General features: G+C 44.7%; 1 long non-coding RNA gene across 1 annotated transcript; it reads left to right on the top strand.

Annotated features, from left to right (window-relative positions):
* The first annotated feature begins 4,520 nt into the window (after window positions 1-4,520).
* Window positions 4,521-17,253, top strand: LOC138769914 (uncharacterized). Its single transcript, XR_011359349.1, has 4 exons — window positions 4,521-4,946; window positions 5,219-5,312; window positions 16,943-17,004; window positions 17,084-17,253. It is a non-coding gene; the product is annotated as an uncharacterized lncRNA (long non-coding RNA).
* Window positions 17,254-18,088: the final 835 nt, after the last annotated feature.

The following is an 18,088-nucleotide window of genomic DNA, read 5'->3' as shown; positions in this document are numbered from 1 at the left end:
ACTAACTCGGCTAAAGGATTTTATTATGGACATAACTGCCGGCAATGAGGTGGACGGGTCAGTTAGAGAGATAATGACATCGTCGGCAAATAAGCCGATACGATGCTCGTGATAATTAATGGTTATACCTTTAAGATTTGGAGATAGGCGAATGTGTTGGGCAAAGGGCTCCATAACTAGGGCGAATATTAAAGGGGATAGAGGGCACCCCTGGCGAGTGCCATTGGTGATAGTAAACGAGGAGGATAGTGCACCAGAAGTGAATACCTTGGGCCAGTGTATAGGGCCATTATAGCAGTAATAATTCTAGGGGGAAATCCAAAGTGTTCCAGGACCGAGTGGAGATACCCCCAGTGCACCCTGTCGAACGCCTTCTCCGCATCCAGGCAAAGGAGCAGAGAAGGCGTTCGACCAGCACAAGTCCGGGATATAATATTTAAGAAACGGCGCGTTCCGTCAAGGGTCTGATGACCCCGCACGAAACCCACCTGATCTGCCGCTATTAAGCCGGGCAAGACGTCCCTTAGCCTGTGTGCTAACAATTTGGCATATATCTTCAGGTCACTGTTAAGTAGGGATATAGGCCTAAAATTGGGTGGTGTCACCGGGGCCTTCCCAGGCTTAGGTAAAGTGGCCACTACCGCCTCCAGCATCTCCTCCCTGGGTCGCATTCCCGCTGCAAAATCATTAAAAAGTTTTACTAACATGGGGCTTATTATATTACCATGGGTCTTGTAGAATTCATTTGGCAGGCCATCAGGCCCAGGGGATTTATGAGCCTTGAGGGTTTTTATAATGGACCATACTTCATCCTGTGTGAATTCAGCCGTGAGGGATTGTTCCAGTTACTGAGAGAGGCAGGGAAGTCTTGCCTCCCGCAAGAAGGCGGAAATGGCTTCATTAGACGGCTGAGGTGTAGTGCTATCCTCTCCCAAATTATACAATTTCGCATAATACTCAGCGAATCTATTAGCTATGCCTTGTGGGTCATACACCTTTGTGCCATCTCCTCCAGACAAGAAAGGTATGCGAGCTTTAGCTTCACGTTGCTTCAATTGTCTGGCCAAGAGGGCTCCTGCTCTATTCCCCTGAGCATAGTATGTCATTTTCAATTTCCTTAGTGCCATATCATAATTATGCAAATTAAGAGTGTGGAGTTTAGCGTGTACCTCAGAAATGGCGGAGGCTCTACTACTGGAAAATGATATCATATTTTGCCTATGGAGGTCTGCCAACTCCAGCTGTAATGCCAACCGCTGCCGCTGTTTAATCCTCCTGTCATAAGAGGTTTGGCTAATAAATTGTCCTCGGAGCACAGCTTTAAAGGCGCACCACAGTACATCATTAGCCACTGCACCTGTGTCATTAGTGCTAACATAATCCTCAATATTGGCTGCTATTCGGGTACGGTATTCAGGGTGCTGCAAAATATAATTGTTGAGCCTCCATAAGGTAGCTGGGTGGTGGGGATATTGTTCCTTGAGCGTAAGGGAGATAGGGGTGTGGTCAGTCCAGGACATAATCCCTATATCGGCTTTATCAACAAGGGGAAGCAGTGATTTACCTACCAAAAAATAATCGATACGGGTGTATATCTGGTGCGGTGAAGAATAGAAAGTAAAGTCTCGAGCAGTCAGATTTAAGACCCTCCAGGCATCATAAAGATCCGATTTGGAGATCAGGGAAAAGAATTTAGTTGGCTCAGCGACAGCAGTGGCAGAAGTGGAGTCAACAGAAGGCCATAACGTGTAGTTAAAGTCGCCCACTATCAGAAGGTGACCCTCGCTAACACTTTTCGCTTTTTTCAGGGTAGAGCGGAGAAAAGGAAGTTGCTTGCGATTAGGGCTATACAGTACTACCAGGGTGTATGTAACATTGTTAAGAGAGCGAGACCCCTGCCGGAAGGCATTTTCCCCCTGAGTTGTGATGATGATGTCCCAGCGGATGGAATGGCCGCTCAGCCAATCAGTGACTGGAGCAGCGTCCCGCCACTGACCAGCCAGTCCATCAGCCCAGTTGTGACGTGTCAGGCAAGTTGTGATGTACCCTGAGGCCGGTCCCACCGCTCACCGCTGGTACCGGGAGAGGTAAGTTTGTACTCCTGATCAAATTCCCCCCGCCCCTGCAGATTGCCAGATTTTAGAAGGAGATTTCTCCTTTAAAGTATACCTATCATTTTATTCTAGTGGCAGGATAGGCTATATAAATCCTACCAGTATACTTACTGTTTAGGGCCATGTTCACATAGCATATGGGTCACGGAATGGCCGATCTCTGCAAAGATCATCCCGGCTGGTACTGCAGTACCGGCCGAACGATCTTTCCGGTCGCAAGCATCAGCACGCGCCCGCATCAGAACTCCCCATAGCAAACAATGAAGCAAGCGGCCGGAGCCGCTCACTTCATTGTGCGAACTGACAGAGCTTTCAACGGCTGCTATTCAATGATTAGCGGCCACAGAAAACTGACATGTCAGTTGTTTGCGGCGCCGCTTGGAAACCCGGCCGGAGCATTTGCTATGTGTACACGCTCCAGCCGGGATCCCATAGAAGAACATGCAGGGTGTCTTGGCGTACAAAGTACGATTGCAAAAACGGCCGTACTTTTACGCTGTGTGAACATAGCCTAGGAGTGAGTCGGGGAAGCACCATTGACTGAATTGGAAGCGCCAATGTACAATGCAGTCAATGGCGCTTCCAGAAGACTTTTGTTCGCGGCTAGCTTCTGAACGGAAAGCATATTTTAACAGTGTATCCTGCCGCCAGACTGAAATGATAAAGACCTTAAAGTGTAACTGTCGTTTTCTTTCTTTTTTTTTTTTTTTTTTTGCAGAAATCAATAGTCCAGGTGATTTTAAGAAACATTGTAATTGGGTTTATTAGGCAAATATGGCATTATTTGCATTCAAAAAGACTTTTCCCAGGTTCGACCTTCCCCCTTCCTCTCTCTCATTCATGTGTATCAGGAAATCTCAACTCTTTTACATCAGTCGGGCCCTGTGTAACCTATGGAGAGGGGAGGAGGGAGAGTAGTCGCCAGCAGAGAACAAAGGAATACACAGTGGGAGCTTATGAAAGCCGGTATTCAGAGGTCAGAGAGGTCAGTGCTGACCCCAGATGTGATGTAGCTGTAAATTAACTCTTTGTTGTCCTGTTTTGGTGCCTCTTCTCCCTCCACCCCTCCCCTTTCCATAGAGAACAATAAAGACAGGGGGGAGAGCTTCAAACTGCTTTTTCATGATAAAAATGCATTGTTTAGCATTGTACTATTGATTTCTGCAAAAAAAATGTAAACGACATTATGCTATGTTCACACTACGTGAAAAACACGGCCGTATTTTATAACAACAGCCGTGTTTTTTTACGTAGTGTGAACCCGGCCGCAGGCTATGTTCACACTACGTATATGTCCAGATTTACGTAAGTTGCGGCCGGCTACGTACGGTCCGCGAACTTACGCCCACAGTCTACTTACGCTTCCCGAGCGCCCGATGTAGCGATATGACAGCGGTCTTTTACTTGGAAAGCTTCACCTAGCCCCGGACACCCCACAGAACCTTTTGGATCGGCAAAGAAAAGTGCAAAAATGAAGAAATCACCACTACGTACGGGACCGCATGTTACGCTACGCCGTAAGTTACGGCATTTTCGTCCTCAAACAAGGGTCTGGTTCATTTTTTACGGCGCCGCATACGATCCTGGCGTAAGTTCTTACGTAGTGTGAACTGTGCAGCCGTAGATCGTATACTTTCCATTGTACGCAAACTACGTAAATCTCCGGCTGCTTATTCACGGAACGCGCTACGCCCGGAGACTTACGTAGTGTGAACATAGCCTTAAAGTGTAACTGTCATTTCAGGATAAGCTGTTCTGTGTTCCCAAATGAGCAGCATTATCTCTGGTAATTCTATCTCTTGTATAGGGCATTGCACTCATATACATCAGGGGATCCAGACTCTCTACCTCTCTGTAACAAACCCTCAGATGTTGTAGTATCTTAGATGGTAGTACTGAGAGTGTAACCTGTGAATCCAGCACCTTTTATAAAAAAAAAAAAGTAAGCTATCAGAGTTCATGTCTGTGTCTATGTACTTGCACTTGCCCTCTTCACCCATCCCCCTTAACCCAACCTCCATAGACTTGTATGGGCAGTGAAAACTAAAGCTGCAATCAGCTGTCTGAGCCCGAACTCTCGGCATTTGATCACCAGTGGCTGAAGAAGTTGGAGTACTGAAAAAGATCGATAAACCTTTGGGTGACGATACCTTAAATATTAATCAGTATTAAAGGGAAACAGCACAATTTTGCAGATATGGTGGGAGATTTATCAAACATGGTGTAAAGTGAAACTGGCTCAGTTGCCCCTAGCAACCAATCAGATTCCACCTTTCATTTTCCAAAGAGCCTGTGAGGAATGAAAGGTGGAATCTGATTGGTTGCTAGGGGCAACTGAGACAGTTTTACTTTACACCATGTTTGATAAATCTCCCCCATGGTTCCATGCAGCAGTGTATAGAACTACTATGCAGCTTGTGGAGCATATACTAGCAGCGGCTGCAGCAGTAGCTTTACATCGAGAAAAAAGATGTTTTGTTATGCTGCGCAAGGCCGGGAGAGAGGCGACAACTAATCATCTGGGCGGGAGCCACCCCTGACTAGTCATGGCTCTCTTAGCCTGTAAGTGTGCAGTGCAGGGTTGATTGACAGGCAGAGAGACCCGTTAGTAACATCTCTGTCTGCCGATCGTCCCCGCAGAGTGCACTGACAGGCAGAGAGCTGCTGCAAGGAAACATAGCAGCACAATCAAGCCAATTGAGCACCAGGTGAGGGTGGCTTCAATTGATATTTCTGGGACCCTCTGTGATCTGTACAGGACCCTGAAGACGCTCCCATCTTCTACTAAGAAAGTCATTTACAGTCTCCAGTAGCTCCTTCTGACTGTTATATGTAAGGACTTACTTTATCCATATTAATTATCAGCTTATTTTCCTTTAAATCTTATTTTTCTCTTATTTTGAGATGACATTTTAGGGGATTAAGGACCAATTACCAGTTTTCCATTGAATTTTGGTCGCAACATACAATGGTCGTCCTAGAACCAATTAATATTGTATGTAGAGGGACCACTGTACTAACCAAAGACAATTCTCAACAAAGCAAATGTAAAATATTATAGGTTAGTATGATTTTATTCTTATTTTCTGTACTTACTTTCATAGGAGAGGTCATTACAGAGGTCTTCATCACATCTCTTTATGTTAGATACTAGAAAGAGATCATTGCTCACCTGTGCGTAAGGTTTGCTATCACAAGGTAAGTCACCAGAGCAGCCCTTGAAAATTGAGTGATAAGTTTTATCTGGGAAAAAAATAATAATAATAATAATAATTGGTGCATAATGATGTAATTATTTATTATTTGTAGAAAAAAAAAAAATTACATTAACAGACTAAAGCCCCTATTACACGGGGTGATTCAAAGGAGAAAACAAGTGCCGAGGTGTCAGGTCAGCGCTCACTTGCTCCTTATTCCCCGCTTGCTGCCGGCGCAATTACAGGCAAGAGACGGGGCGGGGGGATGGGTGAGCTGCAGGGGAGCTACCTAAGTGATCGCTAGATCATCCCGGCAGATCATAGCAGATATCGGTGGTCTGCTGCCACGGAGCATTGGCAGTATATTGCGGCTAACATCATCGTTGAGCCTTTAACATGTTGAAAGACAACAATCAGCCGACAATGTGCATGTCGACTGATAGTTGTCTTCTATTACAAAAGACAATTATAGTCCGAATACGGCCGATAATTGCTTCTTGTAATAGGGCCTTAAGGAAGTATTATTAGGAGGTCAGGGTTCTGCTCCAGAATGTGATTGGAACAGCAAGAGTGAGTGGAAAGAGAAGATGTCAATCACCTAGGCAAAACTGAGGTTAACTGTGAAGTGTCCAGAAGGAACTCAGCAAGGAACAGACGGGTGTGGCAAATAAATCAATCAGCCGAGTAGAAGGAGAAGGACAGTGTTCAGACAGAGCTCAGACAAATGCCAAAGCATATAACTCAAAAATAAACATTACTACAGGCGCAGCCTTGAATCCAAACAGGCACAGGCATGACAGACACTTACTTTTTTTTATATAACTCAGGGATGGTTATACATTGCTCTCCCTCTGGACACTCTATTTCTTCTTGCTCACATGAATCCGAATTTCTTTCAAGACATCGGTAGCATTGGAGAGCATTGGCTGGGAATTAAACACAAGTAATATATAAAACACAGAGGAGTTCACCCTCACCTTTCCCTGAATTTAGTTAAAGAATCACTGTCATGAAAAATAACTTTTAACATGTCGAAAGTCATTGATCACAGCAGGTGTCCCTGAGGAGATCTGCTGTGATCAGGAGATGCAGATGGGGAGAAGGTGGGTAAGGAGTGGGATTCACTCCCCAAACATTGACATTGACTATTTCAATAAAGTGCTAACTCTCTTATCTTATTCTTACTGATTATTATGACATTTTGTTAGTTTTCTCCTTTGTTTCTTTTCAGCAAATTTTTCTTACATGCCATCCTCTTGTTATGTATTGCAATGTATAGATGTACAATTATTACCTTTTGTTGTCATCATAAACCTATCACCTCTCAGCATTATATGATCCATAGCTATTACTAGATGAACAATAAAATGTTATTATTTCCAGTCTGACACAGTGCTCTCTGCTGCCACCTCTGTCCAGAGCAAGAATTGTCCAGAGCAGGAGAGGTTTTCTATGGGGATTCGCTGCTGCTCTGAACAGTTCCTGACATGGACAGAGGTGGCAGCAGAGAGCACTGTGTCAGGCTTAAAAGAAAGCACCATTTCCTGCAGGACATACAGCAGCTGCTAAGTATGGGAAGACTCAAGATTTTTAAATAGAAGTAAATTACAAATCTATATAACTTTCTGTAACCAGTCAATTTGAAAGAAAAAGATGTTCGCTGAATAACCCCTTTAAATTCTTAGCTTATACTTACCAATAGAAAGAAAGAAGGCAAAAAGAAACATTCTTAGTATAACAGGCTTCATTTTTTTTGTGGCTGAAGATCTTCATGGACCTTGTACTTCTTAAATGTCCCAAAGGAGGTACCTTATACTGTCCAAGTGTAAGGTGCATATATAGTGCCAATGACCAGGAAAGAGTTGACAGCACATTTACATATTTAAATAGATTTTCTAAGACAAATTACTATTATACAGATGAGCTTACACCATGTGATCAGCCTTGGAGGCTAAATGGCTCTTGGCAATGGAAAAGTAAATCATATGATGAAGAGATCAATTGCTCCTGAAAAAATACTCGGTATACAAAAGGAGCAGGGGTGGGAATTACGGATAATGAAATCCCACTAATACATCTGCATGAACACTAGGGTGGTAAGTCCACAGGGCAATATGGTGGCACTAATATGAGCAGGGGCGTAGCTAGGATTCACAGGGCCCCATAACAAAAAATTTTAAGGGGCCCCCCTCCCTTAAGCACAACACAAAACACTGCGCATACTGATGGTGCACTGATAACCCCTGCAAGGAGCTCTGCACATTTTCCTCTCCTACTTGATTGCCAGCTAGAGAACAGAGGTCAGGGGTTATCCGAGCAGTGAAGCAGAGATCTCTGTCTTCTGCTTGTTAATCCTTTTTTTTGGGTTGCAGCATGTAAGTAAACATTGGGTCACTTACACACTGCAGTACATAAGGGGTTAAGCAAAAGGACACACCCTCTTACCTTCTCCCCCAGGCCCCTTCCTGCACGGGCCCCATAGCAACTGCCTACCCTGATTCTATGGTAGCTACGCCACTGCATATGAGGCACCAGTGGCAAAATTGGGGCCAGTGGTTGTCCCTATTATAGTTGAGATGAAACTACTATTGAAATAATACATTGTGGCCGGCACTATTATTTTTAATCCTGCATTGATGGTTATGAAATGGTGAAAGATTAGAATTATTAACCAGTGACTGGGAATTTTGTTAAAAAAAAAGAAAAAGAAAAGAAAAGAGAGATCTAATCTGCTGTTTGTATAAACCCTTCACATGTTGTCCAGACACATCAAAAGATTAGATCATATTGGGTGTCAGTCCTGAGACCTGTTGAGATCATAAGTTTTACCTAGGTGAAATAAACAACAGTGCACTTCAATCCCAGGCGTACAACCTGATGCAACTGAATCACTCCATTATAGTCTATGGAGAGCGCCAGTCAGATCAGGCAGCAGGCCATGGAGGGAAGCGCACTATAAGCGGCTTATAATTTACAATTGCAGCAGTTCTCAGCACTGAGACCCGACGTGACCTAAACAGCATGGAAAAGCCATATAAACTGACAGTAATGCTTTAAAGGATTTCAACTGGTTTCCTCTGATTCTGGCCTTAATGGTTCGTCAGAATTATTGGACTATCGAATTTCAGGCTGTCAGATTTCCTAGACTATAGGGCTGGGAAGGATAAAAGAAATAACATCCCCCACTCCGGCCCTCAGGTCCCCAGTCACTTCCTGGTCTGAACCAGAACCCGGGTCATGATGTGTGAGGTCCGCTCAGCCTGTCAGTGGTCATAGTGGGGTCCTGCCTTGGCCGCTGACAGACTGAGCGGACCAAACACATCACGATCCAGGTTAGGCTCAGACTAGGAAGCAACATGGGACCCAGGGACCAGAACGGCGTAATGCGGCCACCAGCGCTGGCACGGGGGAGGTAAGAGCATGTTATTTTTTACTTTCCCCTTCCCCGGGCGCATTGCCTGAACTTCTCCTTTAATCTTAAAGGGGTAGCTGATGGTAGGGGAGCTAACCTCTGGGATCCTGACTAGAGATAAGCAAACCTCGAGCATGCTGGAGTCCATCCAAACCGAATCGTTCGGTATTTGATTAGCGGTGGCTGCTGAAGTTGGATAAAGCCCTAAGGCTATGTGGAAAAGTTCAGCAGCCACCGCTAATCAAATGCCGAACGATCGGGTTTGAATGGACTCAAGCATGCTCGAGGTTCGCTCATCTCTAATCCTAACCAATCCCAAGAATAGGGACCCCAGTCTCTAGTCAGAATAGAGTGGCAGGATGCATGTCCACATAATCACTTTATTCATTCTCTATATCAGGGGTGTCAAACTCAAATATACAGTGGGCCAAAATAAAAAAAATTGGACAAAGTCATGGGCCAACCATGATATTTAATGAAGATCGCATGCAGTGTTTCTGCCACTGTCACAGCAGCGTGCAGCGTTCCTGGCACTGCCTATCCTAAAATAATTTTCCTGACATGAAAGTTACCCATTATATCCCTCAAGCAGTCGGTAATCCCATAATTGTATCCCATGTAGTAGCCCCCCCTGCCAATAGTGCCCCACATACTAGCCAGGACTACTATTAGAGACCCACATAGTAGCCAGCCCTCCTGATAGTGTTCCATATAGTAACCAACCCAAAATAGTGTCTTATATAGTAGCCAACCCTCCCAATAGTGTCTTATATAGTAGCCAGCCCTCCCAATAGTGTTCCATATGATAACCAGCCCAAAATAGTTTCTTATATAGTAGCCAGCCCTCCCAATAGTGTCTTATAAAGTAGCCAGCCCTCCCAATAATGTCTTATATAGTAGCCAGCACTCACAATACTTTCCCATATAGTAAACAGCCCCCAATACTGTCTCATATAGTAGCCAGCCCTCCCAATAGTGTCTTATATAGTAGCCAGCCCTTGCGATAATGTCTTATATAGTAGCCAGCCCTCCCAATAGTGTCTTATATAGTAGCCAGCCCTCCCAATAGTGTCTTATATAGTAGCCAGCCCTCCCCAATATTCTCTTATATAGGAGCCAGTCCCTAAAATAGTCTCCTATATAGTAGTCAGCCCTCTCCAATAGTTTTTATAGTAGCCAGCCCTCCCCAATAGTCTCTTATGTAGAAGCCAGCCCTCCCTTAATAAGTGTCTTATATAGAAGCCAGTCCCTAAAATAGTCTCTTATATAGTAGCCAGCCCTCCCCAATAGTGTCTTATATAGTAGCCAGCCCTCCCCAATAATGTCTTATATAGTAGCCAGCCCCCAATAATGTCTTATATAGTAGCCAATCCTGCCAATAGTGTCTTATATAGTAGATAGCCCTCAAAATGGTCTCTTATAAAGTAGTCAACCCTCCAAATAGTGTCTTATATAGTAGCCAGCCTTCCCCAATAGTCTCTTATATAGTAGCCAGTCCTCCCCAATTGCGTCTTATATAGAAGCCAGTCCCTAAAATAGTGTCTTATATAGTAGCCAGCCCACCCCAATAGTTTTTCTTATAGTAGTCAGTCCTCTCCAGTAGTCTTATATAGTAGCCAGCACTCTTCAACAGTCTCTTATGTAAAAGCCAGTCCTCAAGAATATTCTCTAAAATAGAAGCCAGCACCTACTGTAGTTGTTCATGACTGCCCCCTTAGCTTGGACTCTTCCTGCGGCTCCAGAGCCAATACTGAGATACTTCTAGACCATGAGCTAAAAACTGCCTGCGGCCTACGAGATTATAATATGGGTGGTCCAAGCAGCTCTACGGACCATCAATATTATAATCTGCTGCAACGTCAGGTGGGCCAAATTTAACACAGCAATGGAAAAGCATAGCGGCCAAAAATAATAGCACCACGGACCAGAGTTTGACATGACTGCTCTATATCATCTGCCAGTGTGCACAGTGTTCAGCTTTTTCCACAGTTCCCACAGAGAATGAATAGAGCAGCAGCAGCAGCAGCAGAACACATGGAGGTCCCGTCACTTTATTCTGATGAGAAATTCAGGTCCCCATTCTCAAGGATAATGGAGGGTCCAGTGGACAGACCCCCATGTATCGGCGTTGTTATCCTCTATCCTTTGGGTAAAAGGAAAGAAGCCGAGAAGTTGTCATGCTAATAAAAATTACAATGTAGTTTTAGTTAATGTTTACAATACAATAGAAAAAAATCTTTGCTTTTCTGAGGATGACGGTGTGGTGTGATGACTGGCAGCAGGTTATATATATATATATATATATATATATATATATATATATATATATATATATATATATATAAACTCCAAATACAAATATTTTGCTCCCTATTTTCAGCTAAGGCCCAGTGACACCTTCCCGCTTCTGTGTATCTTACAGGTTGTAGGTACACAGAGAAGTCACAAGTGTATGTTTTACCATAGGGTTGGTAAAAGTAGAAAAATAATCCAACACTTTTTAACTTATGCCTCCTTTTTACTTCGAGCCCTTTGCCTCAGAGAACATGTGATAACTACTGAAAACTGCACCTACTGGATTCCACTTATTGGTATTGGTACTTGATATGCTAATAAGAGCCCGAACTATCACTCAGTTCTTAAAGGGGAGAGCAAATTACAGTCTATAGATGGTTGCATTATTCAGTCAATCACCACTACTTAAAGGAGAACTATGACATCTTTATATGCCATCTGATCTGGCCAACCAGCCACTGCTATCAACATGTATAGGTCCCACGTGATTGCAGGATGTACCAAAGAGCGCAGGGCCGATTCTGGGGTCTCTGCCACCTAAGGAAAACCTCAGGCAGCTGCCTCTTACTAGCGGCTCCCCCCCCCCCCGGAAGCCATATCACCTGTCCTCTCCCCCACGCCCCCCCCCCCCCCCCCCCCCACCGGAAGCCATGTCACCCGTCCCCACCGTGCGCAACCCTATCACCACAGTGCGGCCCCCGCCGGCCCCTGGCACTTACCACAGCCTGGAGGTCGATGGGAACAGCCCGGTGGCAAGTATTTTTCCATTCAGCATCACCTTACATTTGATTCCAGATATGTAATTTAAGTCATACAATGTTCTTGTAAATTACAATATATTGGCCTTACCACCCAATCGTTATGTAACCGTTTAAATGGCCATAGAAATATTATTAAAAAAGGCTTCCTAAAACATGGTCTCTCTAGACATTGTCACCTAACACATAATGATGATCCTAGTCACATTACAATTTTGCCCATTGATTTTATTCCTGATAGCGAGGTATACTGGAAGTACAAGCTTAATACATTTAACCCAAATGGTTTTAATGAAGTTTCAGATACCATTATCTGTTGATTCTATTTATTGAAAAAAAAACAACATATATTTTGCAATCTTTTAGCATTTTTGAATCTCTTGTGTGTGTATATATATATGTATGTGTTTTGTTTATATACATCACTGTGTTTTAATCATGTGTGAATTATGGTTAATTCTCCTAAACTGACCCCTGCCTATTATGATGTCAGAGTCCTGAGCATTTTAAATATGTTTGTGTCTGATTGTGTTTAATTTGCACATACCTGATGAAGAGGACGTTTCGTTCTCGAAATAAAATAGTTTTTTTTGTCGTATTAAGTGCAATATATGTTGTATTTTATTCTCTGGTGTAGCTCCTGATACAAGATCCCCCCCCCCCTTTTTTTTTTCCTTTTCTATTCTTCTTTATTAGTGATGAGCGAGTACTAAAATGCTCGGGTGCTCGTTACTCGAAACAAATATCTCCCAATACTCGAGTGCTCGTTTCGAGCAACAAACCCCATTGAAGTCAATGGGAGACTCGAGCTTTTTTGCAGGAGACTCAAGTTCGGTAGAGAGAAGGTCGTGTGAAAACCTGTCCACCTCAGAAATTGATGGAAACACAACGGAAATGGACAGGAAACAGCAGGGGCTGCATGTATGCATGCCTCTGAGGCTGCCTAATGGCACCATTATGCCTAAATCTGTGCAACAGCCTGGTTAAAACAGAGGTAGGCATAGGGATCACCCAAAAACTGAGCCTGACACAGCATGGCATTGAGAACACAGGGAACCATTAAAATAGAGGTAGGCATATGGACCACCCAAAAACTCAGCCTGACACAGCATGGCAGTGATAACACAGGGAACCATTAAAACAGAGGTAGCATATCATGAACCAGCCAAAAATTCAGCCTGACACAGCATGGCGGTAAGGACAGAGTGAACAAGGTAGAAGCGTTAGCCAGTCAGCATCCCTAAAATTATACCAGACCTAGCATGGCATTGAACAAACAGAGAACAATTAAAAGTGAGTGAGGAAGCAAGTGAGCCTCGCCAAAATCAGGCCAAACACTGCATGGCATTGAGCAAAAGAGAACTCCTGGGAGCAGCAGTAGCCAACATGGAGGCCAGGCAACATGGAGGCCAGGCAGGAGCAACAGTTACCAACATGGAGGCCAGGCAGGAGCAACAGTAACCAATATGGAGGCAAGGCAGGAGCAACAGTAGTCAACATGGAGGCCAGGCAGGATCAGCAGTAGCCAACATGGAGGCAAGGCCAGGCACACCAGTAGTCAACATGGATGCCAGTGAAGGTCCAGCAGTAGTCAAAATGGATGCCAGTAAAGGCCCAGCAGTAGCCAACATGGAGGCAAGGGCAGGCACAGCAGTAGTCAACATGGATGCCAGTAAAGGCCCAGCAGTAGTCAACATGGATGCCAGTTAAGGCCCAGCAGTATTCAACATGGATGCCAGTTAAGGCCCAGCAGTAGCCAACAAGGAGGCAAAGGCAGGCACACCAGTAGACAACATGGATGCCAGTTAAGGCCTAGCAACAAGGAGGCAAGGGCAGGCACACCAGTAGTCAACATGGATGCCAGTTAAGGCCCAGCAACAAGGAGGCAAGGGCAGGCACACCAGTAGTTAACATGGATGCCAGTTAAGGCCCAGCAACAAGGAGGCAAGGGCAGGCATACCAGTAGTCAACATGGATGCCAGTTAAGGCCCAGCAACAAGGAGGCAAGGGCAGGCACACCAGTAGTCAAGATGGATGCCAGTTAAGGCCCAGCAACAAGGAGGCAAGAGCAGGCACACCAGTAGTCAACAGGGATGCCAGTTAAGGCCCAGCAACAAGGAGGCAAGGGCAGGCACACAGTAGTCAACATGGATGCCAGTTAGGGCCTAGCAACAAGTAGGCAATGGCAGGCAAACCAGTAGTCAACATGGATGCCAGTTACGGCCCAGCAACAAGGAGGCAAGGGCAGGCACACCAGTAGTCAACATGGATGCTAGTTAAACCCTAGCAACAAGGAGGCAAGGGCAGGCACACCAGTAGTCAACATGGATGCCAGTTAAAGCCCAGCAACAAGGAGGCAAGGGCAGACACAAGTAGTCAACATGGAGGCCAGTTAAGGCCCAGCAGTAGCTAACAAGTAGCCTTCTACAACCAGCACCCATTCGATTTTCAATTTGACTGTAGCAGTTGGGGTAATGTTCCCTGCATAATGTAACTACTCACTTCTACCCCCACCACCCTTTCGATTTTCAATTTGACTGCAGCAGTTGGGGTAAAATTCCCTGCATAATGTGACTCACCACCTCTCCCCCCACCGCTGTTTTGATTTTGAATTTGACTTTGATCCTTGAGGATCTGGCAATTGTCTCATACAAAGGGATCATCACTTGAGGGGTAGTGTACTACAAATCCCAGCAATACAGTGTAGTATCCACTAGTTTTGGGGGGGGGGGGGGCTGTACGGTACAATCTGGTAGTGGCTGGACCTAGACACACGCTGTGATACCCCATTTCAATGAGCAGTGAAGTTTTATGCAGGTGTACTACAAATCCCAGCAATACAGTGTAGTACCCACTAGTTAAGGGAGGCTATACGGTACAATCTGGTAGTGGCTGGACCTAGATACACACTCTGTGATACCCCCTTATAATGAGCAGTGAAGTTTATAGAGGTGTACTACAAATCCCAGCAATACAGTGTAGTACCCACTAGTTTAGGGGGGCTGTACGGTACAAACTGGTAGTGGCTGGACTTAGACACTCACTCTGTGATACCTCCTTTACAATGAGCAGTGAAGTTTTATGCAGGTGTACTACAAATCCCAGCAATAGAATGTAGTATCCACTAGTTTAGGGGGGGGCTTTACGGTACAATCTGGTAGTGGCTGGACCTAGATACACACTCTGTGATACCCCCTTACAATGAGCAGTTAAGTTTTATGCAGGTGTACTACAAATTCCAGCAATACATTGTAGTACCCACTAGTTGGGGGGGGGCTGTACGGTACAATCTGGTAGTGGCTGGACCTAGATACACGCTGTGATACCCCCTTACAATGAGCAGTGAAGTTTATAGAGGTGTACTACAAATCCCAGCAATACAGTGTAGTACCCACTAGTTTAGGGGGGGCTGTACGGTACAATCTGGTAGTGGCTTGACCTAGATACTCACTTTGTGATACCCCCTTACAATGAGCAGTGAAGTTTATAAAGGGGTACTACAAATCCCAGCAATACAGTTTAGTGCAGACTAGTTTAGGGGGGCTGTACAGTACAATCTGGTAGTGGCTGGACCTAGATACACACTCTGTGATACCCCCTTACAATGAGCAGTGAAGTTTTATGCAGGTGTACTACTAATTCCAGCAATACAGTGTAGTACCCACTAGTTTAGGGGGGGGGGGGGGCTGTACGGTACAATCTGGTAGTGGCTGGACCTAGACACACACTCTCTGACACCCCCATCCAATGAGCAGTGAAGTTATATGCCAGTGTACTACAAATCCCAGCTATACAGTGTAGTACAGCAGCACCACAAGCCCCAAAATAAAAAAAAAGGGTACACTGAGCACTTCTTAGGGGTCTATATGCAACACCTAATGCCCCCTTTCTGCCAGCAGCCGGTCGCCACAGTGTGCTGGTGAAATTGTGGTAGCAGCACTGCAACTCCCAGCCAGCAGTCTGTAGTAATACTATTAAAAAACGCTTTTAAGCCCTGAAAAGGTCTGTTTGTTTGTATTGCTAGTTTTCCCTGCCTACTGGAACGCTAATTCCCTCCCTGACGCTCTCCCTGAGAAGCGTCAGCTCTGTCCCTAATCTCTTTCAGCATACATGTGAGCCGAGCCTTTCCGGACGTGCTTTTTATATGGCAGGGTCATCTGATCTGGCCAACCAATCACTGCTATCGACATGTAAGGGTCCCACGTGATCGCAGGATGTACCAAAGAGTCTCCTGCATGTTTATTGGCTGAGAAATAGCGCCGAAACTTACAGGAAACGGATGATGAGATTTTCTCGGGTAACGCAAGATGCTCATCCGAGTAACGAGTACCATAGAGTACCCTAATACTCGATCGAGTACCAAGCCCGGACGAGCATGCTCGCTCATCACTATTCTTTATCCTATTTTCTACGGATTGTAACATTTTGGCATCGGTATTTCTGTAAAAAAATAAGGATGACTCATAGGTCAAAGAGTTTCCCCGCTGTCGGCATGATATTGACACATCATGCCAGGCAGGGAACAAATCCATTACAATCCTTCTCCATCGGTAACGTCCGCAAATGCCGAAATGGGAATGTAGCCTTAGCTAGTCACTAGTGATGAGCGAATACTATTCGATCAAATAGATATTCGATCGAATAGTAAGATATTTGAATATTCAATATTCGTACGAATATCCCACTAATATTCGATAATTATTCGATAAGCGTTCAGATCCCCCAGCTTCCGGTTTCACCATCCAAATGGTCAAATAGATGTTTTTCACTAATCGAATACTTGTTCCCATAGACTTTAATGGGATCGAATATTCGATCGAATATTCGTGAGATATTCGTACGAATATCGAATATTCGACTATCTCACTATTCGCTTATCACTACTAGTCACCACTATGGCAGTTACCAGACTCTTTTCATGACAGGTGTTAATAGGAAAACTTTAATACGGACGCTAAGTGAAGTGACTCTTAAAAGTTACAGGGGTACTGTGCGTCATAATGAACGCTGATTACAAGTGTTGTTTCCACGTGAGTTATCAAGGTCTTTGGGCAGTTAATAACTCATGTTTCTATTTATTGCAATATTTATGCCTATTCAACTTTATTTAAGAATATTCATGTATGCTGCTTTTATCCCATATAAGCTATATTTGCTGTATTTCAGAGGAAAAACTTGCAGTTATTGACCCATCTGTGGTCAGCAGCCTTGTAGAAAGTTCTCCACAGGTAAAAGACTTTTTTGCCGTTGTACTTGATGTTTGAGTAAAGTCACTGTTGAATAATAATACCTTGTCTCCCTGTTTAGCTGCATTCTAGTGCACCTCACCAACACCACGGGACTCCCCTAAGCACCTGACAGATGACTCGCTGGGATAATTTCACCCAGGAGAGCTGCGGACAAGTAGTACTGGCACACAAATCAACAGGACAGGAGCGAAATGACAGCTACACAGCTTACACTGCTACCATCACACTATTCCCTATCTGTACCTGATACCTAATAAACCTTTTGAAACCATCTCCAAACCTGCCTCTCTCCATCTCTACTTATCTCTTTCTAGCTATTGTAAATGTATTGTATGGGTTCAGTTCACTTTACAGGAGCTGACTTTCCCCAATGAATATATATAGTTAGGCTAGGTTCATACTACGTAAGCTTCCGGCCTGGAGTGCGCTCCGTGAATATGCGGCCGGAAACTTACGTAGTTAGCGTACAATGCAAAGTATACGATCCCGGCCGCACAGTTCGCACTTCGTACGAATGAACGCCCTGATCGTATACGGTGCCGTAAGAAATGAACCAGAACATTGTTTCCGGCTGGAAGGCTGTAACTTACGCCTGTAGCGTATCCCGCGAATCCGTACGAAGTGGTGATTTCTTCATTTTTCCACTCTTCTATGCCGATCCAAAAGGTTTTGTGGGGTGTCCGGGGCTAGGCGAAGATTTTCAAGTAAAAGACCACTGTCAGATTGCTTCGTAGGGCGCTCAGGAAGCGTAAGTAGACTACGGGCGTACGTTCGCATTGCGTACACATTGCGTACGCATCCGGCCGCACATCGAATATTCGCACGCCCGTAGTTTCAGCCGCACATGTACGGCGCCGTACGAAATGCGTACGGATTTGTATACAGTGTGAACATAGCCTAAAAGAGAAAGTGTGGTGGGAGGTACCTTGTTACCCATTGCCCGGCTGCAAGGGATTATGGATAACCCCTTGCACCTGCACTTTTGCTGTAATGTAATGTACCATGTGCATCTGCCATTTTGGACAAACCTTTGAGTTAATGTTTCGAAAAATTCAGTTAGTTT

Source organism: Dendropsophus ebraccatus, chromosome 12 (assembly GCF_027789765.1).
Source record: "Dendropsophus ebraccatus isolate aDenEbr1 chromosome 12, aDenEbr1.pat, whole genome shotgun sequence".
Classification (NCBI taxonomy): Eukaryota; Metazoa; Chordata; class Amphibia; order Anura; family Hylidae; genus Dendropsophus; species Dendropsophus ebraccatus.
The sequence above is the reverse complement of the archived record's forward strand: the minus strand, read 5'-3'. Positions and strand labels throughout refer to the sequence as shown.